This window comes from Triturus cristatus, chromosome 1_1 (assembly GCF_964204655.1).
Source record: "Triturus cristatus chromosome 1_1, aTriCri1.1, whole genome shotgun sequence".
Taxonomy (NCBI): Eukaryota; Metazoa; Chordata; class Amphibia; order Caudata; family Salamandridae; genus Triturus; species Triturus cristatus.
The window spans coordinates 614,818,608-614,842,331 of record NC_140579.1 but is presented as its reverse complement, the minus strand read 5'-3'; the positions used below and the strand labels follow the sequence as shown (position 1 = coordinate 614,842,331).

The following is a 23,724-nucleotide window of genomic DNA, read 5'->3' as shown; positions in this document are numbered from 1 at the left end:
AAATTTAGAGTCTGAGTTTTCACAACAGGAGGTCAGGAAGGTGATTTCCGCTTGTAAGGCAGGTAAGGCCGCAGGGCCAGACGGTCTTCCCGTAGAACTCTACAGAAGTTTGGGAGAGGCGGTAATTCCATTCATGACAACCCTTTTTAATAAAATCTTAGTTGAAGGAGTTAAACCACCTACTTCGTGGGGCGAAGCCAATATAACGCTGATTTTAAAAACAGGCAAGCCTTCAACCAAATGTGGGTCATACAGACCTATCTCGCTCTTAAACACCGATTATAAGGTTATCCCCATAATTCTGGCGGACAGGTTGGGTGCTGTAGCGGGCGGTCTGTTGCATACAGACCAAAAAGGATTCTTAAGAGGCAGGAACCTTTTCGATCTCACTCATGATTTCATTGGTGCCATTGATTTCGCCACAACTTTTTCACTTCCTTTGGCAGCAATGACCCTGGACGCCACTAAGGCATTTGACAGGGTCAATTGGAACTATTTAGCGGCAGTGCTGGAGAAGTTCAATTTTGGGCCAAAATGTTGCCGTACTATTAGTCTCATATAAGAGACCCTTCAACGAGGCTTGTGATTAATGGACAACTGACCAAACCTTTTAAAATTAAGAGAGGAACCAAACAGGGCTGCCCCCTCTCACCCCTCCTATATGATATGTATACAGAACCATTCGCACAACTTCTTAGGGAGGAGACACGTATTACATCATTTAAAAGTGGAACATGGGAGAGAAAGGTAGCCTTATACACTGACGACATATTAATCCTTTCGACTGATCTAGAGTCATCTTTTCCTCTTGTCATCAATATAGCGCGGGACTTTGGTCGGATCTCAGGCTACGAGGTCAATGTAGAAAAAACTGAAATCATGATATGGAATCTGCCGAGATGTCGACACCAGACCAAAGACGAGATAAGGTACCTGGGGGTGAAGATAGTTCACGATATAAATAAGATTGCGGAGACCAACTTTTTAAATATCTCAAGAGAGTGCCAAAAACTTATGAAATCTTGGACGCATCTTCCCCTGACCATCTTTGGCAGAATCAACTTGGTAAAGATGGTAATCCTGCCAAAAGTCACCTTTCTTTTTAATACCATCCCTCTACACTTTGAAAAGCAAATAATTGAAAAATTCCAGCAATCTATTAATTAATTTGTGTGGGCCAATAAAGCCACTAGGATATCCTGGAAGAAATTGAGATGAAGGAGGGAAAAGGGGGGTCTTACACTTCCGTATATACAATACTATGCTTTGGCTTTCCAGCTAACACACTCAAGAATGCTGTTAAAGTCTCCGAATTAATTAGAGAGGGGGTAATGTTTTTAGCTATGTTGGAGCAAGTAGGGTTATCACATGAAGGTTTTCTTTTTAAATATGGAGATCAGAAGTTCTTCAAGAAAGTAAGGCTGAAAGTCCTATGGAGAGCAGTTTACACATGGGCCAGAATTAAAAAACGAATAGGTCTGGAGTACTATTCAAAACGAGCTCCATTGTGGGATAGTCTGGGGGGACCAAGTTGTTTGAAAGATAAACTGGCGACTCCTCTAAAAACAGCCGGGTTTCTGGTATGGGGAGACCTAACAGCAGAGGGCTCACTAGTACCTTGGGCATTTCTTGATGAAAAACTGGAGGAGGGTATGTCCAGATTTAAATATCTACAGCTAAAGAGTTGGTCACAAAGTCTTAAAAAACCTATAGGCCTGGGCAATACCCTGGAAGGACATCTAGTACAGAAGCCAGTAGGAAAGAAAGAAGTATCGTTCTTTTACTGGGCTATTGAAGAGGCCATAGATGGAGACTTCAGATTAGCCGAACAGCTGTGGGGTGACTATGCCCGAGACAGACTGTACAGATCGGTGGCAAACATCTTTTAACACCTTGTTTGCAGTTGTAAAACCTGCATGGCTGAGAAGAAACCATTATTTCACCACACATAGGGCTTATTTATCACCAGTGAGACTTTCCAAAATGACCAAGGGTCCCCCTGTTACTTGTAAAAAATGCAACATGGAAAATGCCCCAAACACACATATGTTTTGGGCCGGCCCGGCAACCACTGAACTTTGGAAGAAAGTTGGTGACACTCTAACAAAGATTTTGGGATACCCAATACATATCTCTCTCAGACTCATTGTTGGTATTTCTGGTGAAATCATAGGCCCGAGCAGAAGTTTTCTATTCTATGTTATTCTGCTAGCTAGACGAGAAATATGTAGAAGATGGGCAGAGAGTTTACCCCCCACACACTCAGATTGGTTGTGTTCCTTGTATAAAATCTCTAAGATGGACTTGACCAGGCTGAAAGATAGTAGGAAGAGAGCCATGTGGGACTGTCTGATAAACTGGACTCCAGGCTAGAACAACTATGATCCATCTTATTTTAACGAACTAATCACTTAATATACATGATCCTATGATTAAGCTTCATTGGAAACTCTCAGACTGTGGTGGGTTTCATTGCTCTCTCGTGGTTCCCAGTTTCGATTTTGGAGGAGCCCTCAGCAACAGTTACTGGTTTTAATTAATCAGAAGAGAGCGTGACCACCCTCTCTTCGACAACGAGAGGTCAGCAACAGGAATGAGGTTTGTTCGCTACTGGTAGGCGGGTGACATCTTGAAGGCCTACGCCTCAAATTGAGTAACAGGGCAACTTCCTAAATTCCTATTTGTCTGGGGTTGGAGGCGAATGAGAATAAAAAAATAAATTAAAAAAATGTCAGACTGCTGCGTGATGAAGTCTCAGAATGCAAGGACCTCTTTTGTCAGCTGGAGTGCATCCTCTGCTAATCGATCAGGATGCTCACCTTTTATAATAGAAAGCAGCCTTGCAATGTGAGTATAGATTAGCGATGTTATGGATATGTAGATAGCCCTGTTGCCCCGTGGATGAAGATCAAGATTACATTTGTGCATAGTGCGAAAGAAGACCTTGTACATGATGTTCAGGGCATTGTGATAATGTTGTGCATAGCTAGATGTGTAAACAAGTTTGGCTTCAGGGAAACTCATTAATATTGTCATGCATGCAAATTTGTGCAAAAGGTCACAGCTGAAAATGTTATTTGTGAGAACAATATAAGAAATAAACTGCTTCTCTACATAGGCCTAACTTGGGAAAATAACAAAATCCTACACAATTGTTGCTTCTACAGGATATTTGGAATCCTCTGCTGTTTCCTATGGCTTGAAAGTGTTTTGTACATTTTGTATGGTTTATGTACCCCAGATTTTCCCATTCTGAAATTAGCCAAGTTTTGTGTAGCACTAGAATTTCATGGCTTGTTAGGAATTTTATCAGATCGATATCTCTCAGTTTTTTATTGCATGATAAAAGTGTTGTTTTTTCCCATTTCCACTGTGTAGTTTCTGTTTTGCAGGAGTCCAGTTCTAGTCAATCTTGTTTTGATACATTTAGGTTCACAAGTACTGAGCAGGAATTTTGTTTTGATGTGCACAGCTTCCTCCTATTTTGTTAGTCACTGGATTTGAACAATGGAGATTTCCTCAAGTCTCTGTTGTAATAGTCTCTTTTGATCTTTCTTTATTGATTTTCCTCTTGTGATTTTCCATGAAGATGCTTCCGGCATCTTGGGGCTTTTATTCTCCTTCTTGCACATCCTGGGCCTTATTTATGAGAAGTGACGCATCGCTGCGTGGGACATGATTGATGCGTCATATTTACTGTATGACGCATCATGTTGCAAGGAATGACAGATACGTCAGTATTACTGACGTATCTGTTAGCGCAAGACTGGCGCATTTCTGTCTGAAAGAAGATGCAACTCCAGCAATGTGTACGTTGCGTCAGTCTTACGCCTGCTGTGAGGCAGGCGTAAAACATTTGTGCAATGGCGTCCCAAAAGTGGTGTGCCGAAATCTTATAGATTTCAATGCGCCACTTCTATGAGGCTTTTTGCGGGGGAATGCCCACCCTGCATACACTATACCTGGCGCAGGTATAATGTGGGGCAGGGGTTTACAAAGTGACGCATCTGCCTAGATGTGTTACCTTGTAAATAGGGTGCAACATGGTGCATTTTTTACGCTGCTTGTGCGTCACAAAAAGTGACACACGGGTGGCTTAAAAGTGACGCATGGGCTCAAAAATAAGCCATATGAAAATTAAAGTTGTGCTGTTCCTGAATGATCTAGAATTCAGCAATATATAAAGGACAGTAGGCTACAGGGTCAAAGAGATGGGAATCCATTTCTTTGGAATGTAATGCCCTCACACACCCAGTTGGGTGTCATGCTTCATCATCGGGCTGTTCCTCATCTGGCCGGGACAGCAAGCCTGACGGGCTCCTGATGAGGAGCACTTTGGCAGAGATCTTTTTCCAAATAGCCGTTTGGTGCTGTGGGGGTGAGAGGTTTAGTGAGTGTAGATGAATAAGTGGTGTGTGATGTTTATGTGAGTTAAAACAGGGTTGGGAGTACCAGCAAAAATAACTTTAATTGTGGGGTCTCCTACCCTGATTAAAATAAAGAGGAAAGGCGCAATGCTAAGTTAATGTCTTAGGTGTGGCGCTCTTCCGTGTGGTTGGTCAACATGTTTCTTCACAATTCTACAAGTATAGAGGCAATTCGTCAGGACCTAAAGTTAAAAAACTATCTACACTAAGGTGGAATGGAAAACAATACTGAATTAATGTTTAGGATAAATACATTCTCCTGTTGGGTATCTATGCTACGAGCCTGATTTGACATTTCGTGGCTGGTACTCCAGCACGTTTGTAATAATACACTTTTAAAAGGACGGAGTGGATATGCAGAGTGCCTGTCTGGCAAACTTTAAATCAGGCCCTAAGATTTTACTCATTTCAAGTACAAAGCTGTGTTGAAAATGTAATTTTTAAATGATATCCTCAGTGAATGCTTTGTTGGTTACTGAATGGGTGTTTCATTGTTCATTTTATAGTATTGGTAGACTGTGTTCTTTGTGTAGATTATGGTGCACAATGATTTCTCTCAGTGAATGTTTTGTGTATTTTGTTGGCCACTGATTTGGTGCATCACTGTTCATGAATCTGTGTTGGGTTGTTCAAATCAAATGTAATTCATGTGGACTAGGTCAGTGCCTTCTTAGAGTTGCGTGGTAACTCTGTGGAAGCTTCCGACATTGATAGAGACACTAGCACGCCCAATCGAGAGGTGTGCATGACTGAGAACCAGGAAGGGAGGGTGTGAGAAGTTGGCCTGGTATATGATGCTCACTAGTTAAAGTGATCACCTTGTACCATGCCAAGCAACCCTTATGGTGTGGTTGTAAGTCAACCTTTTCGGACTAGCTGCCCTAGTGGTAGCGTAGGCTAAGCAGTCTTTGAGGCTAAACTCGTGAAGCGTGTTAAGCCAGCTGTTTTACCAAATGCAACCCCCTTTTATACCAATGAAAGGACACCACACAGATATATATTCAAAATATATATGTATTTATTTCTCAAAGTAACCCCTAGTCTCTTTATGAGCACAGGAGCACAAATCGTCAAACAAGATTACAGTAGAATACACAGAAGTTGCACTTTATATGGATAGGCCCTGGTGGCCGCTCAAACCATATACTAAAATAGTGGTATAAGTACCACGAACAGGAAAGGGAAAAGGCCTAGGGCCTCTAGAATCGCTGGGCCTACAAGGAGCTAACTTCAGTTAGTGACCAGGAGGTCCACGGGTGGCGTGTGCAGAGCAAATAGTCACACGCGTGCTCCCATAGGTTTCAATGGGTGCGTAAAAAGTACAAAGTTACTGCAAAAAGGATCTTCCGGATGGACTAGGAACTCAAGATTTGGAACACAGGCACTAGAGATGTAATACTACACTTGGGCACAGGAGTGCCAGCTTTACCTCACCCACAGGAAGCGGGTGCATAGGCCTCGAAGTGCGTCGGGTTTCTTCTATCTGTTCCGTGGAGCCTGTGGACAAAGATGCTGCAGGCGGTCGGTCCGGGAGAGATGCGGTGGATCCAAGAGTGGATCGGAGATGTTGAAGACCTGTAAGCAGAGGGGACAGTGTTCACAGTCACTAGCCAGTGACCAGCGTGGCACCAGGTGGGTACCAGGCAATGTCGGGTGCAAACAGGAAGAAAGGTGTAGCTTGTCTCTGCAGCCACGTGGTCCCTGGAGGTCGACGACGTCCAGGAGTCGGTTCACGAGCTGTCCCACGCAGGCTCTTGCTGTCGGCGACTTGATCGAAGCAAACAAGCCTTGGCAAAAGCAATTGTTGTAGGAGATGAAATAAGCTGATGGTTCTGACCAGCAAGGTCAGAGGGACTGCTCCTTTGGAGGGGAGCAAGGGCCAGTCTGGAGCAACCAGACCAGCGGTGTATTTCGTAAAGTTCGTCGCCAAGATGGCTACTAGCCAGCGGGCCAGCAACCGGTTAGGCGCGTCGAGTGGCAAAATGCAGAAGGGCCCCACGCAGATCGTGGAGATGCTGGAGGGCTCACCTTTGGTGCAGATGCTGCTCGAGGGTTGGGCTTCTCAGATCCCAAAGCACAACTTGGAGGGAGCCTCGGTTGTTGCACTTGTCAGCTTGTCGTGGTCGTTTCAAGATGGCTGGCTCCACGTGTCTCGGTGCCTCCACGGGTCTCCTCTTTTCAGGGACTGTGGATCGGGTGGTGAGAGGTCTGGAGGTCCAGGTCTTGTCAGTCTCTGGGCTCCGGCGGGAGGCGGCGGCAAAGCAGACGTTGATTCGCTGGATGGTGCTTGCGTTAGCAAGGTGGTCATTCCCTGACCACAGGGGAGATTTCCTTCAGTCTTCTGTGCAGCAGAATGTCGAAGTTCCCGTCTTCTTCTTAGTTTCAAGTTGATTCCAGGATGTCTGAAGTCTTAGGACACAGCTCCTACCTTTAAGCGGATTCTAGGGGCCGGACTACCTGCTAGGTCCCTCCCTAAGGGTGGGACCAGGAAGGGGGGTGGTTACACCCCCAATCCTTTGTCCAGCTCGCCCCAGGCCCGGGACTGGTGTGCCCCAGGACCGGTTTGAACTGGCATATGCACCGAGGCTCCTTGTGAGCCACAGGCATGTCTGGTTTCTTTCAAGCCCTACCTGACCAATACACAAAATCCTGTCTGGGGTGGTGCACGCACCTCCCCTGGCAGGAAACCCTTTGTCCACACCTCCCAAGCTGGAAGGACTCCCAGCAGCAGGAGGGCAGACTTGTGTCTGTGGTGGCAGCATCCATTTTGTGGAGCTGAGGCTATGTCTGATTTTACCCGGGTTTCAGGTACTGTACATGTCGTGTCCCTCTAGAAGGGTGGAATGCTAACCCCGTCGCCAGAATTGGCGAGGGGTTAGTATTCCAATTCGTATGACACCTTACTCGACATGTTTTGATAAAGCCAAACCAAAGATAGCATTTAACCGCGAGGTTCATAATGCACTTAAGAGTATATGGTATGACGATATCTGGAAACAGTAGAAGGAAGTTGTTCCGACCACTGCAGACAGGCTCAGCTCATGCCAGAGCACCATCTCACATGGAACCAAGCACTCTGCCTTCAGGATTGTTAAGGCCTGCCATAGGAGTGACTTATAGGTTAACATGTGTCCCATTTAAGGTTAGGTATAGGTATACTACACCTAAGTAAGAGGTGGTTACACCAACTTACCCCAGCTGAGTGATCAGCCAGTTGTGTCAAATTTGTTAGGCCAAGCCTGGGGTGGCATAATACATGCTTCAGCCCCTGGCAGGCCTTGGGTACACCAATGCCCTGGGTACCTAGTGTACACTGGTACAGGGGCTGACAGGGTGATCCACTTCCAATTGGTTATGCACCTAGGGTGCATAGTGTTAATTTAGTAGAGAGAACAGCAGGCTGGGGGTCTGATTGGCAGGCCCACAGCCTCAATATGTCAAAAACCAGTGAAGCAAAAAGCAAAAATTTGGGGTGACCATAGGATAGCAGACCCTACTCTCCTACAGAGGGGGTATTTGTCTATCAAAAACTTCCAAGAGGCCAAGGGTTCTACTGAAGCTTCCTGCACTGGAGGAGACCCTAGTAGACCTAGTGACTCAAAATCCCTAACACCTGGACAACACGAGGCGTGCAGGACAGAGATCACTGAAGGGGAAGGAACTCCGACTAGTGAGACCGTTCAGAAGGCCATTGGTACTTCTGGATCTTTTTGTATGGATAAAACCATAAGCAGCTCCCTAACCCCCAGCAAACATGGGGTATGGACGGCAGAAGTCAGTGGAGGGAAAGGGGCCATCCTGGAGTTCATTGGTTCCTTCGAAGCTTCCTACATTGGTAGAGACCCTAGCATCAGCAGTGACTGCACGTCCCTAGCCCCGGTACAGGGATAGTCATTGAGGACAGAGATGAGTGAAGGGATAGGAGCTCTAACTAGCAGTCCGAATTTTATTGACGCTGTCAGCTTCAGTAGAGCCCCTAGCATCCCTAATGACTTGACGCTCTTAATCCCCAGCCAACCTGTGGTTTGTAGGACCGAAATAAGTGAACAACAATTGGCTTTGACCAGCTGGCCCTCACTTCGGACTGGCAGAGGGTGTTTGCATGCTCACCTGTCTCCACCTACAAGTGTTTGTTCAGGGAGCATGCTGGCCTCTTTTCATACTCACAGGGCTCACAAACGCCACTTGGAGGAAGCAGAAGAACACGGAGATGCTGACACAGTCCACGCCCCCAAGAAGACCAAGGCCACTCTCCCTTCACTTCAGGGGGAAGCAGTGCAGGAGAAGCGGCACTACACATCTTCACACAGACCAGGGCAGTTGAGTATCCTTCCCCTGAACAGCCCCCGGACGCGGTGCGGAGCATCTGGTGTTGCAGGAACCAGAGAGGTGTATCTCTGTCCTCTAGCATCAGGTCATCCCGCTCTTGGAGCAGCACAGCCGCAGAGGAGTGCACCCCGAAACTTGGAGCTCTTGCTACTGAAGTACTCCAAAGGAAACATGCAGGTAAGGCAGTGGGAGTAAGTTGTTGGGAGTATGTTTGAGAGGATGATTAGACAGCACCCTCACACAGGACAAGGAACTGCGGCTCTCAGTATCATAGTAAGAGTATTCATGCATTTTATATACAAAGGACTATTGTAAAAACCGAGGACTGCAGATTGGGCATAAGCTAATAAGTATTACTTTGAATCAAATAGTGAGCAATACAATTAGCTCACTTAGTTATTCAAGCATTTTTTTTAAAAATAAGTTGACTTAAATGTTTTTTTCAAACGCCTTGCCAATTCAAACATGGTTCCTTCTACCTTAGCAGGTGACATTTAAGTAAAGTAGGGTGGGGGTTGGAAGCCTTGATAAAAGGATAGGATAGGAGTGAGGAAATGGAAGTAGTTTGGGGAAGGTACGAGAAATAACCCTGTTGAACCAAGATCAGGAATGGAAACAATATACAATTTCAAACTACTTAATTCAAGCATATTGCACTTTCAATGTGATGAAAGCACTGCAAACTAACTGCTTTCAAACAACTGACTCGAACAAACTGTTCAACAAACAAAATGATTGCAACTATTACTACAGAATTGTACTTTTGTCCACCCCTGCTTTTTCCATTTTACTGCCGTTACAGTACATTGCACAGTATCAACATCTCCCCAAAGTGCTGAGCCAGGACCAGATTCGCCCAGCACAGGAAGAAGAGAAGGTGAACCCCATGCAGCGCATGCAAGCGGAGTTCTCTTCTGGGGTTGCCAATCCTGCCACGAAAGGAGAATCCTCTCTGAGGACCATCTTTTGAGGGTACAAAGAAATGGCCGCAGGATACCTCTGAGCACAAGAGAGAAGCTACATGATGCTGATAGCTCCTGTCCTCACCATCTGACATGACACCTCCACCAAAGGAACTCCTGCAGTGGGTCTGTGTCTCTGCAAGGAAATAACAGTATAGGGTAGACCCCGTCACGGCCCATGAGAGAGGAACCAAATTACTTCAAGTACACTAATACCATCACTGGCCATACATTCATCACAAATGCTTTAGCTCTCAAACACACTGGGTTTGTTCAGTGTGCTGGTTCATGTTACTTATTAGTCAAACTCATTCTATTTGTCAGTGTACTGGTTTACATAAGGTTTGCACATACTAGCTTAACACAAAAAATTACATATATAAAATACATTAACACACATCTAACAGACATTTATATCACAGTTTTTGAGAATCCATCCAAATAATGTCATCAAAAACGTTTTTGCAAGTAGTACTCTCATACACAATGTTTTAGAGAGACAATTAATATTGTCCCTGATGATGCCCAAAACATTTTTTGTAGGGGTTCACTAGTGATTTTTTGGCAATTTTAATGTTTATTCAGTTTCACAGTACTCCTCATGAATAACGTGCCAACATGTTTCAACTTCCTTTTAAAAGGCCAGCTAAATTAGCGAGTAGGAGGCCATTTTTAGGGAACGCACAAAGTAGAGGCACGGGTAAAGGATGGCAGAATCATTGTAGCAAATAAATATGAACCCGGAGACGAACATACTGGGAAATCTAGATGTAACTTCAATTCATACCTTTCTGAAAGAGTACTAGATCTCCATGAGACATATGTATTTAAGAAAGGATTATCATTTGTTCCAACCACATGAAGAGGCTTCATTCAAGTAGGGATGAGAGTGGGCAGTTCTTTCGTAAAATATGATTAAGAGCTTATTTCTCCGTTTCAGATGGAATTTATGATCAGGATTACAGTTGTTTAAGAAGACTATCCAGATTTTGCCCACCCTCACCAAACATTTGGAGATAGTGCGTTTTGGAAAAAACATAATGATGGAGCTGGATAACATTGAGGCCAAAGATAGATATATTTAAGATCTAATTTATCCAAAGAGGAATTTGAGGCCCTAAGCAGACTATAAGATGCAGAGGACAATCAATCAATCAATCAATCAATAAGGGGAATTGTAAGCGCGCTACTCACCCGTGAGGGTCTCAAGGCACTGAAGGGGGGGGGATCCGCAGATCTGTTTAGCCGAAGAGCCAGGTCTTGAGAGTCTTCCTCAAGGTGTTCAGGGAGGGGGCGCGTCTGATGTCTGCCGGTAGATCGTTCCAGGTCTTGGCTGCAATGTGAGAGAAGAATTTTCCGCCTGCTATGGCTCTGTGGATCAGCGGGGTGTCGGCTAGTGCGAGGTTGGCAGATCGGAGGTTTCTTTTGGGTACGTGGAAGTTGATTCTGTCATTGAGGTATTTGGGTCCGTTGTTGTGTAGGCATTTGTAGGCGTGAGTGAGGATTTTGAAGGTGACTCTTTTTTCCATGGGGAGCCAGTGGAGTCTACATAGGTGTTGGCTGATGTGTTGGTGCCACGGGATGCTGAGAACGAGTCTGGCGGCAGTGTTCTGTATTGTCTGGAGTTTGCGGAGTAGGGACTTGTTGATGCCGGAGTAGAGTGTGTTTCCATAGTCCAGTCTACTGGTGATAAGTGCGTGGGGGACTGTCTTCCTTGACTCAGGGGGGATCAATTTGAAGGTTTTGCGAAGGATGCAGAGGGTGTTGAAGCAGCTGGAGGTGACGGTGTTGATCTGTCAGTTCACGGTGAGGGATGAGTCGAGTACGATGCCGAGGTTTTTGGCGTGGTCTGCGGGGTAGGTGGGCTTCCAAGGGCGGTCCCCATCCAAGTTGAAATATCCTACGTTTATAAAAAAAAAAAATGTGTGTCTAATCCTACTTAGATAAGTGAGGTAATGTAAACCTGGCTCAGCAAAATATACAAGACTAAAAGCTTTAGGATAATGGAGGCTCACTAAAATTAACCTATTTACTTGTGTTTAATTACATTATATTTTATATGAAGTGATGCCTTTTGAATTGAATAACTGTAATGCAACATTGATTAATTGAAAACGTAATTAAAACAATTTGAACAATCAGAGGTCGAAATGCATTTGCACGTTATTCTTGAGGTGTATTTTCATACTGAATGCACATTAAAATTGCCACAGATGTCACTAGTGGATTGTTTGTCGCTTTACCCCTAGAAAAAACCTTTTTTTAAATTCTCTTCATAAAACATTGTGTCTAGTAGCACCTATTGCAAAAACAATTTCAGGACATTATTCAGATGGTTAGTCAATAATTGTTAAATAAATATCTATTGTGCATGTTAATATATTTTGTGAATACCATTTTTGTGTTAAGCTAGTGTCTGCAAACATGGTGTAAACCAGTACATTGCCAATTATCACGCTTAGGAGGGCGCTCCTCGATAACAAATGAAGAATGAGTTACAGTAGTAAGTAAGATGATATAGCACATTGAATCTGGTCCATGTGTTGGCAAGGTGAAGCATTTATGGTGAATTTATGGCCCGGGTGTAGGAGAGTAGGGTCTGCTATCCTATGGTCACCCCAAATTTTTGCCTTTTGCTTCACTGGTTTTTGACATATTGAGGCTGTGGGCCTGCCAATCAGACCCCCAGCCTGCTGTTCTCTCTACTAAATTAAAACTATGCACCCTAGGTGCATAACCAATTGGAAGTGGATCACCCTGTCAGCCCCTGTACCAGTGTACACTAGGTACCCAGGGCATTGGTGTACCCAAGGCCTGCCAGGGGCTGAAGCATGTATTATGCCACCCCAGGCCTAACAATTTGACACAACTGGCTGATCACTCAGCTGGGGTAAGTTGGTGTAATCACCTCTTACTTAGGTGTAGTATACCTATACCTAACCTTAAATGGGACACCTGGTAACCTATAAGTCACTCCTATGGCAGGCCTTAACAATCCTGAAGGCAGAGTGCGTGGTTCCATGTGAGATGGTGCTCTGGCATGAGCTGAGCCTGTCTGCAGTGGTCGGAACAACTTCCTTCTACTGTTTCCAGATATCGTCATACCATATACTCTTAAGTGCATTATGAACCTCGCGGTTAAATGCTATCTTTGGTTTGGCTTTATCAAAACATGTCGAGTAAGGTGTCATACAAATTGGAATACTAACCCCTCGCCAATTCTGGCGACGGGGTTAGCATTCCACCCTTCTAGAGGGACACGACATGTACCGTACCTGAAACCCGGGTAAAATCAGACATAGCCTCAGCTCCACAAAATGGATGCTGCCACCACAGACACAAGTCTGCCCTCCTGCTGCTGGGAGTCCTTCCAGCTTGGGAGGTGTGGACAAAGGGTTTCCTGCCAGGGGAGGTGCGTGCACCACCCCAGACAGGATTTTGTGTATTGGTCAGGTAGGGCTTGAAAGAAACCAGACATGCCTGTGGCTCACAAGGAGCCTCGGTGCATATGCCAGTTCAAACCGGTCCTGGGGCACACCAGTCCCGGGCCTGGGGCGAGCTGGACAAAGGATTGGGGGTGAAACCACCCCCCTTCCTGGTCCCACCCATAGGGAGGGACCTAGCAGGTAGTCCGGCCCCTAGAATCCGCTTAAAGGTAGGAGCTGTGTCCTAAGACTTCAGACATCCTGGAATCAACTTAATACTAAGAAGAAGACGGGAACTTCGACGCTCTGCTGCACAGAGGACTGAAGCCAATCTCCCCTGTGGTCAGGGAGTGACCACCTTGCTAACGCAAGCACCATCCAGCGAATCAACGTCTGCTTTGCCGCTGCCTCCCGCCGGAGCCCGAGCCCAGAGACTGACAAGACCTGGACCTCCAGACCTCTCACCGCCCGATCCACAGTCCCTGAAAAGAGGAGACCCGTGGAGGCACCGAGACACGTGGAGCCGGCCATCTTGGAACGACTATGACAAGCTGACAAGTGCAACAACCGAGGCTTCCTCCAAGTTGTGCTTTGGGATCTGAGAAGCCCAACACCCGAGCAGCATCTGCACCAAAGGTGAGCCCCCCAGCATCTCCACGATCTGCGTGGGGCCCTTCTGCATTTTGCCACTCGACGCGCCTAACCGGTTGCTGGCCCGCTGGCTAGTAGCCATCTTGGCGACGAACTTCAAGAAATACACCGCTGGTCTGGTTGCTCCAGACTGGCCCTTGCTCCCCTCCAAAGGAGCAGTCCTTCTGACCTTGCTGGTCAGAACCATCAGCTTATTTCCTTTTCCTACAACAATTGCTTTTGCCAAGGCTTGTTTGCTTCGATCAAGTCGCCGACAGCGAGAGCCTGCGTGGGACAGCTCGTGACTCGACTCCTGGACGTCGTCGACCTCCAGGGACCACGTGGCTGCAGAGGCAAGCTACACCTTTCTCCCTGTTTGCACCCGACATTGCCTGGTACCCACCTGGTGCCACGCCGGTCACTGGCTAGTGACTGTGAACACTGTCCCCTCTGCTTACAGGTCTTCAACATCTCCGATCCACTCTTGGATCCACTGCATCTCTCCCGGACCGACCGCCTGCAGCATCTTTGTCTTCAGGCTCCACGGAACAGATAGAAGAAACCCGACGCACTTCGAGGCCTATGCACCCGCTTCCTGTGGGTGAGGTAAAGCTGGCACACCTGTGCCCAAGTGTAGTATTACATCTCTAGTGCCTGTGTTCCAAATCTTGAGTTCCTAGTCCATCCGGAAGATCCTCTTTGCAGTAACTTTGTACTTTTTACGCACCCATTGAAACCTATGGGAGCACGCGTGTGACTATTTGCTCTGCACACGCCACCCGTGGACCTCCTGGTCACTAACTGACGTTAGCTCCTTGTAGGCCCAGCGATTCTAGAGGCCCTAGGCCTTTTCCCTTTTCTGTTCGTGGTACTTATACCACTATTTTAGTATATGGTTTGAGTGGCCACCAGGGCCTATCCATATAAAGTGCAACTTCTGTGTATTCTACTGTAATCTTGTTTGACGATTGGTGCTCCTGTGCTCATAAAGAGACTAGGGGTTACTTTGAGAAATAAATACATATATATTTTGAATATATATCTGTGTGGTGTCCTTTCATTGGTATAAAAGGGGGTTACATTTGGTAAAACAGCTGGCTTAACACGCTTCACGAGTTTAGCCTCAAAGACTGCTTAGCCTACGCTACCACTAGGGCAGCTAGTCCGAAAAGGTTGACTTACAACCACACCATAAGGGTTGCTTGGCATGGTACAAGGTGATCACTTTAACTAGTGAGCATCATATACCAGGCCAACTTCTCACATTGGTGAACAGCGGTTGGATTTGAGCTTGCTGTGTTTTACCATTGTAATCTCTTGGTTACCAATTGAAAGATCACATAGGTACCTGTAGGTACATATAAAACAAGATTAGATATACATAAGTTCTACTGAACTTAGTTGTTGTAGAGCAAAGGGAGTAGCACACCCTGACTACAACTACTAGATAGGTTTAGTAGGCAAACCCAAGTGTAGGTAGATTGCAACACATCCACCCACACTTAAGAGCAATGGCCGGGGCAGAGGGGTCCACTGTACCCATCTCTGTTGAGAGTGACCCCCAGAGGGCACCATCCAGCTTTGCTACCCTTAATCAGAATGAGCTCAGGCATTTGGCAACTCTTAGAGGCCTTAAACAGCCCAAGAACCCTACCTCTGCTGAGCTCAGAGAACTCTTACAGAATGATGAGAATCAGAGAGAACTCAAGAAAGCTTCCCAGTTAGCCCCCTTAGGGTCAGGAACAGGAGGCCCCCCTTCTGAAGATGCTACAGAGGTACCCAGTTCCAATAGCCATCCCTTAGATGAGAATCATACTACAGGGGAGGAAAGTGGTGAGGATACAGAAAGTAGTGATGATGAAGGGAGAACTAGCCCAGTGCCAAGTGTTATACTTGGCCCAGCTAAACTAAGGCTATTGGGGATTGACAGTGGGTTTACCCCATTGGATCTCCCCAGTGGACTTAACACAGGGCTTGGGAGGCAAAGGAATCGCTCAGGTGACTCCAATGCTTCTCATGGCTCTAGAGGCTCTCAAGGTCACTCCAGGAAAAGGATGACCACCCCTCAGAGGAGGGAACATGAGGCCAGAATGCAGGAAGCCCAGCTGAGGATCAGGAAGCAGGAGCTAGAAGTAGCCCTGATGGAAGAAAAACTGAACAAGGCTAGGCAACCTAGAGAGAGTGGGTCTATACCCACTGGTGGCAGCATTGTCCCTAAGGACAAAGATAGGGTCTTTGATAATAGGAACCTGTCTAAGGTTGTGCCCCCCTACAAAAGTGGGGATGACATCCACAAATGGATAACTGCTCTTGAGAGAGCCTGCAAAGTACAGCAGGTTCCTGAAGACCAGTGGGCAGCAATCCTCTGGCTCTCCTTTGAAGGAAGAGGCAGAGACAGACTCCTCACTGTTAGAGAAGAGGATGTCAGAAACTACAGAGTCCTGAAGAGTGTTCTGGTAGATGGGTTAGGCTTAACCACTGAACAGTACAGGTTAATGTTCAGAGACACCCAAAAGACACAGACTCAGGACTGGTCTGAATATGTTGAATGTGCCACTAAGGCTTTGGAGGGTTGGTTGCTGGGAAGTAAGGTATCTGATTTTACAGGATTGTATTATTTGATGATGAGAGAACAGATTTTTAATAACTGTCAAAACCAGCAACTGCATCAACACTTGGTTGACTCTGATCTGACCTCTCCCCAAGAATTGGGAAAGAAGGCAGACAAATGGGTCAGAACCAGGGTTAAGCAAAAGAACCAGAACCAGGGCCAAGGGGGTGATCAGAAGAAAACAGACCAAAAGGGTGGAGATCAGAAATCTAAAGACCAGAAGTCTTCAACAGGGCCCCAAACTACTGCTAAGGAGGGTGGGTCCCAACAACAGTCCAAAAAGAAGAAAGAAGGTCAAAAGAAACCCTGGTGCAATCATTGCAAAAATACAACTCACTGGACTAGTGATTGCAAAAAGGGTGGAGCCCCCAACACTGTTGCCCCTAAGGCACCTGCTCCCAGTACTACTGTTAGCAGTGTTGGTCCCCAGACAAAGGGTGTAGTGGGAATCACTATGGGAACTGAAGGAGATTCTGACTTAGACAGAACCCTGACACAGGCAGTCTTGATCTGTGATGGGGACATTGATTTGTCCCTGACTGTGAGCCCCAGTAACCTGGGCAAGTACAGACAGACTCCTTTAATTAATGACAAAGTGGCTCAAGCCTACAGGGACACATGTGCCAGTGTCACTATGGTGACACCAGGCTTTGTGGACCCTGGACAGTACATACCAGGTGAGAACTACCTGGTGACCAATGCCAGCAATGCCACTACTTCACACAGTGTGGCAGTTGTTAACTTCTCATGGGGAGGGGTAACTGGCCTCAAAAGGGTTGTGGTTAGTGCAGACCTCCCAGTAGAATGTTTGTTGGGCAATGACCTAGAGAGTTCTCTATGGTCAGAAGTGGAGTACAGGACTCATGCAGAGATGTTAGGTATATCATCACATGTCCTTGCTGTGACCAGGTCACAGGCCAAAAAGTGCCTCACTGAACCTCAGGTCTTGGATCCTGGAACAATGGACCAAGCACCTACCAAGAAGAAGAACAGGAGGGTCAAGGCTGTGCCTTCCCCCCTGCCTCAGAGTGATGATCAGCCTTCCCAGGAAGCTGATCTAGAGGACCCTGAAGGAACTGTCCCTGAAGAGCTTGAACCTGATCAGGTTGAGTTTCTGGGGACAGGGGGACCTTCAAGGGCTGACTTGAGGCAGGCTCAGTTATCCTGTCCCTCTCTTGCACCCCTCAGACAGCTGGCTGCTGCTGAGGCTGCTGGGAATGCTCAAGGTACCCATAAAGTGTATTGGGATGAAGGGCTCCTTTATTCAGAGGCTAGAGACACCCAGCCTGGTGCTACCAGGAGGTTGGTTATACCTCTGCAATTTAGGGGCTTCCTTCTTACCTTGGCCCATGACATTCCTTTAGCAGGACACTTAGGCCAGAACAAGACTTGGGACAGACTTGTCCCTCACTTTCACTGGCCTCATATGAATGAAGATACAAAGGAGTTTTGTCGCTGCTGTGTGACCTGCCAAGCCAGTGGCAAATCAGGTGGCACAACAAAGGCCCCCCTAATACCACTACCTGTGGTGGGGGTCCCCTTTGAAAGAGTGGGAATAGACATAGTGGGTCCCATGGATCCTCCCACTGCATCTGGGCACAGATTTATACTGGTGGTAGTGGATCATGCCACCAGGTATCCAGAGGCAATTCCCCTTAGGACCACTACAGCTCCTGTTGTAGCCAGGGCCCTGCTAGGAGTATTCTCCAGAGTGGGGTTTCCTAAGGAGGTAGTATCAGACAGAGGTACCAACTTTATGTCAGGATACTTGACAGCTATGTGGAAGGAATGTGGTGTCAACTACAAGTTCACCACCCCTTATCACCCACAATGCAATGGGCTTGTTGAGAGATTCAACAAGACCCTAAAGGGTATGATCAAAGGATTACCTGAAAAGCTCAGGCGAAGATGGGACATCCTTCTACCCTGCCTTCTGTTTGCTTACAGAGAGGTCCCACAAAAAGGAGTTGGCTACAGCCCCTTTGAATTGTTGTTTGGGCACCCTGTGAGAGGCCCACTGTGTTTGGTGAAGGAAGGATGGGAGTTACCTCTCAAAAAGCCTAAGCTAGACATAGTGGACTATGTACTTGGTCTCCGCTCCAGGATGGCTGAGTATATGGAGAAGGCATCCAAAAACCTTGAGGCAAGCCAGGCCTTACAGAAAGCTTGGCATGACCAAAAGGCTGTCTTGGTTGAGTTTCAGCCAGGACAGAAGGTATGGGTGTTGGAGCCAGTGGCCCCAGCAGCACTCCAAGACAAATGGTCTGGACCCCATACAATCCTGGAAAAGAAGGGAGAAGTCACCTACTTGGTCGACCTAGGAACTCCCAGGAGTCCCCACAGGGTACTCCATGTTAACAGGCTTAAAGCATATGTTGACAGGGCAGACATGGGCTTGCTCATGGCTACAGATGAGGGACAGGAGGAAGAGAGTGACCCTCTCCCAGACCTGTTGTCTCAGAACCCTGAAGATGGCTCAGTTGAAGGAGTGACCCTGGGAGGCAACCTCACTGCCCATCAGCAGACTGAATGTAGACAGGTTCTACAATCATTTTCACATATGTTTTCCTTGATACCTAGTCAAACTGACTGGTGTACCCATGTGGTGGACACTGGTGACAGTCTGCCTGTAAAGAACAAGCTTTACAGACAACCTGACCACGTCAGGGACTGTATAAAGGCTGAGGTACATAAAATGCTGGAATTAGGTGTCATTGAACCCTCAGAGAGCCCCTGGGCTAGCCCAGTGGTTCTGGTCCCCAAACCTCACACCAAGGATGGCAAGAGAGAGATGAGGTTCTGTGTGGATTACAGAGGACTCAATGCTGTCACCAGGACAGATGCACACCCTATTCCAAGGGCAGATGAGCTCATACACAAACTAGCTTCTGCAAAGTTTTTGAGCACATTTGACTTAACAGCTGGCTATTGGCAAATCAGATTAGCTGAGGAGTCTAAGGCCAAAACAGCATTCTCAACCCCAGGTGGGCACTACCAGTTTGTGGTGATGCCCTTTGGTCTGAAGAATGCACCTGCCACCTTCCAAAGGCTGGTGAACCAAGTCCTTACTGGGTTGGATGACTTTTGCGCAGCATATCTGGATGACATTGCTGTCTTTAGCTCCACCTGGGAGGATCACCTGATCCACCTGAAGAAGGCTCTTGAGGCTCTGCAAAGGGCAGGCCTCACTATCAAGGCTACAAAGTGCCAGATAGGGCAGAGTAAGGTTGTATATTTGGGCCACCTTGTAGGTGGAGGCCAAGTTCAACCACTGGAGAGTAAGATACAATCCATCAAGGACTGGTCCCCTCCAACCACCCAGACTCAAGTTCGAGCTTTCTTGGGCTTGACTGGGTACTACAGGAAGTTTGTTAAGAACTATGGGTCCATTGTGACTCCTCTTAATGATCTGACATCCAAGAAGATGCCCAAAAAGGTTCAGTGGACAGTAAGCTGTCAAAAGGCATTTGATGACCTGAAGGAGGCCATGTGCTCTGCACCTATCCTGAAAAGTCCTGACTACTCCAAAGAGTTTATTGTCCAAACAGATGCTTCTGAGTTGGGTGTGGGAGCTGTGCTGTCACAACTTAATGTAGATGGTCAAGACCAACCCATTGCTTTTATTAGCAGAAGGTTGACCCCCAGAGAGAAGAATTGGTCAGCTATTGAGAGGGAGGCCTTTGCTGTGGTGTGGGCCCTGAAGAAGCTGAGGCCATACTTGTTTGGCACTCACTTCAAGATTCAGACCGACCATAAGCCCCTCTTGTGGCTAAATCAGATGAAGGGTGAAAACCCCAAACTGCTTAGGTGGTCCATTTCCCTACAGGGGATGGACTTTACAGTGGAGCACCGGCCAGGTACTGACCATGGGAATGCAGATGGTCTCTCCAGGTACTTCCACTTAGGACATGAAGACGAGACTGGTCAAGGCTAGTTTAATGTCCCAGCGTTTGGGGGGGGTTGTGTAGGAGAGTAGGGTCTGCTATCCTATGGTCACCCCAAATTTTTGCTTTTTGCTTCACTGGTTTTTGACATATTGAGGCTGTGGGCCTGCCAATCAGACCCCCAGCCTGCTGTTCTCTCTACTAAATTAAAACTATGCACCCTAGGTGCATAACCAATTGGAAGTGGATCACCCTGTCAGCCCCTGTACCAGTGTACACTAGGTACCCAGGGCATTGGTGTACCCAAGGCCTGCCAGGGGCTGAAGCATGTATTATGCCACCCCAGGCTGGGCCTAACAATTTGACACAACTGGCTGATCACTCAGCTGGGGTAAGTTGGTGTAATCACCTCTTACTTAGGTGTAGTATACCTATACCTAACCTTAAATGGGACACCTGGTAACCTATAAGTCACTCCTATGGCAGGCCTTAACAATCCTGAAGGCAGAGTGCGTGGTTCCATGTGAGATGGTGCTCTGGCATGAGCTGAGCCTGTCTGCAGTGGTCGGAACAACTTCCTTCTACTGTTTCCAGATATCGTCATACCATATACTCTTAAGTGCATTATGAACCTCGCGGTTAAATGCTATCTTTGGTTTGGCTTTATCAAAACATGTCGAGTAAGGTGTCATACAAATTGGAATACTAACCCCTCGCCAATTCTGGCTACGGGGTTAGCATTCCACCCTTCTAGAGGGACACGACATGTACCGTACCTGAAACCCGGGTAAAATCAGACATAGCCTCAGCTCCACAAAATGGATGCTGTCACCACAGACACAAGTCTGCCCTCCTGCTGCTGGGAGTCCTTCCAGCTTGGGAGGTGTGGACAAAGGGTTTCCTGCCAGGGGAGGTGCGTGCACCACCCCAGACAGGATTTTGTGTATTGGTCAGGTAGGGCTTGAAAGAAACCAGACATGCCTGTGGCTCACAAGGAGCCTCGGTGCATATGCCAGTTCAAACTGGTCCTGGGGCACACCAGTCCCGGGCCTGGGGCGAGCTGGACAAAGGATTGGGGGTGTAACCACCCCCCTTCCTGGTCCCACCCATAGGGAGGGACCTAGCAGGTAGTCCGGCCCCTAGAATCCGCTTAAAGGTAGGAGCTGTGTCCTAAGACTTCAGACATCCTGGAATCAACTTAATACTAAGAAGAAGACGGGAACTTCAACGCTCTGCTGCACAGAGGACTGAAGCCAATCTCCCCTGTGGTCAGGGAGTGACCACCTTGCTAACGCAAGCACCATCCAGCGAATCAACGTCTGCTTTGCCGCCGCCTCCCGCCGGAGCCCGAGCCCAGAGACTGACAAGACCTGGACCTCCAGACCTCTCACCGCCCGATCCACAGTCCCTGAAAAGAGGAGACCCGTGGAGGCACCGAGACACGTGGAGCCGGCCATCTTGGAACAACTACGACAAGCTGACAAGTGCAACAACCGAGGCTTCCTCCAAGTTGTGCTTTGGGATCTGAGAAGCCCAACACCCGAGCAGCATCTGCACCAAAGGTGAGCCCCCCAGCATCTCCACGATCTGCGTGGAGCCCTTCTGCATTTTGCCACTCGACGCGCCTAACCGGTTGCTGGCCCGCTGGCTAGTAGCCATCTTGGCGACGAACTTCAAGAAATACACCGCTGGTCTGGTTGCTCCAGACTGGCCCTTGCTCCCCTCCAAAGGAGCAGTCCTTCTGACCTTGCTGGTCAGAACCATCAGCTTATTTCCTTTTCCTACAACAATTGCTTTTGCCAAGGCTTGTTTGCTTCGATCAAGTCGCCGACACCGCCGACAGCGAGAGCCTGCGTGGGACAGCTCGTGACTCGACTCCTGGACGTCGTCGACCTCCAGGGACCACGTGGCTGCAGAGGCAAGCTACACCTTTCTCCCTGTTTGCACCCGACATTGCCTGGTACCCACCTGGTGCCACGCCGGTCACTGGCTAGTGACTGTGAACACTGTCCCCTCTGCTTACAGGTCTTCAACATCTCCGATCCACTCTTGGATCCACTGCATCTCTCCCGGACCGACCGCCTGCAGCATCTTTGTCTTCAGGCTCCACGGAACAGATAGAAGAAACCCGACGCACTTCGAGGCCTATGCACCCGCTTCCTGTGGGTGAGGTAAAGCTGGCACACCTGTGCCCAAGTGTAGTATTACATCTCTAGTGCCTGTGTTCCAAATCTTGAGTTCCTAGTCCATCCGGAAGATCCTCTTTGCAGTAACTTTGTACTTTTTACGCACCCATTGAAACCTATGGGAGCACGCGTGTGACTATTTGCTCAGCACACGCCACCTGTGGACCTCCTGGTCACTAACTGAAGTTAGCTCCTTGTAGGCCCAGCGATTCTAGAGGCCCTAGGCCTTTTCCCTTTTCTGTTCGTGGTACTTATACCACTATTTTAGTATATGGTTTGAGTGGCCACCAGGGCCTATCCATATAAAGTGCAACTTCTGTGTATTCTACTGTAATCTTGTTTGACGATTGGTGCTCCTGTGCTCATAAAGAGACTAGGGGTTACTTTGAGAAATAAATACATATATATTTTGAATATATATCTGTGTGGTGTCCTTTCATTGGTATAAAAGGGGGTTACATTTGGTAAAACAGCTGGCTTAACACGCTTCACGAGTTTAGCCTCAAAGACTGCTTAGCCTACGCTACCACTAGGGCAGCTAGTCCGAAAAGGTTGACTTACAACCACACCATAAGGGTTGCTTGGCATGGTACAAGGTGATCACTTTAACTAGTGAGCATCATATACCAGGCCAACTTCTCACACCGGGGTACACAAATTTAGGGATCTATGGGCTGATATACAAAATAGCAATTCACAAAAAGTGGTTGTAAATTTGCGACTGGTTTTTTGGGAATGGGACAGAATTTTGCAAAAAAATAGGTGGGTTCACCAAGTTTCAAATCCTGGTGGTTCCCAAACCAACGAACTACATCTATATTCATGAGGGAGATCGCACACTGGCAAACCCTCCTCCAGCTGCAGGCTATCAAAGGTATGGCCTCCAATCGGAGTTGCTGCTATGACCAGCAGACCGCGATGTCTCAGATTACACATATTAAAGATGTTTTTAGGTCTCGCCATGCGGGGGCCTTTTGCAATCAATTCAGCCAAAGCTGAATGCACGCGCGTCCAGATGGACAAAGATGGCTGCTCTCGCCATCACGTACGGACAAAAAAATGCACGTGCATGTGGACAGCCCGACGCCATCTTTGTTTACTCTAATTAGTGTAGGGATGTGCACACGCTCGCGCATTTTTTTGTCCTACTGCCTATGCCAATGCTTGTTAGAGTTCTGCCTCAAAAAGGAAGAGAAAGTACTTACCCTGCTGGTTGCTTAATTAGTTCCACCACCTATGCCTGTTCAGTACTCGATAGACTCCCTACAAT

At 47.3% G+C, this 23,724-nt stretch overlaps 1 pseudogene; it reads left to right on the top strand.

Annotated features, from left to right (window-relative positions):
• The window catches only part of LOC146870717 (uncharacterized), a 95,845-nt pseudogene that overhangs the window by 67,628 nt on the left and 4,493 nt on the right, over positions 1–23,724 (top strand).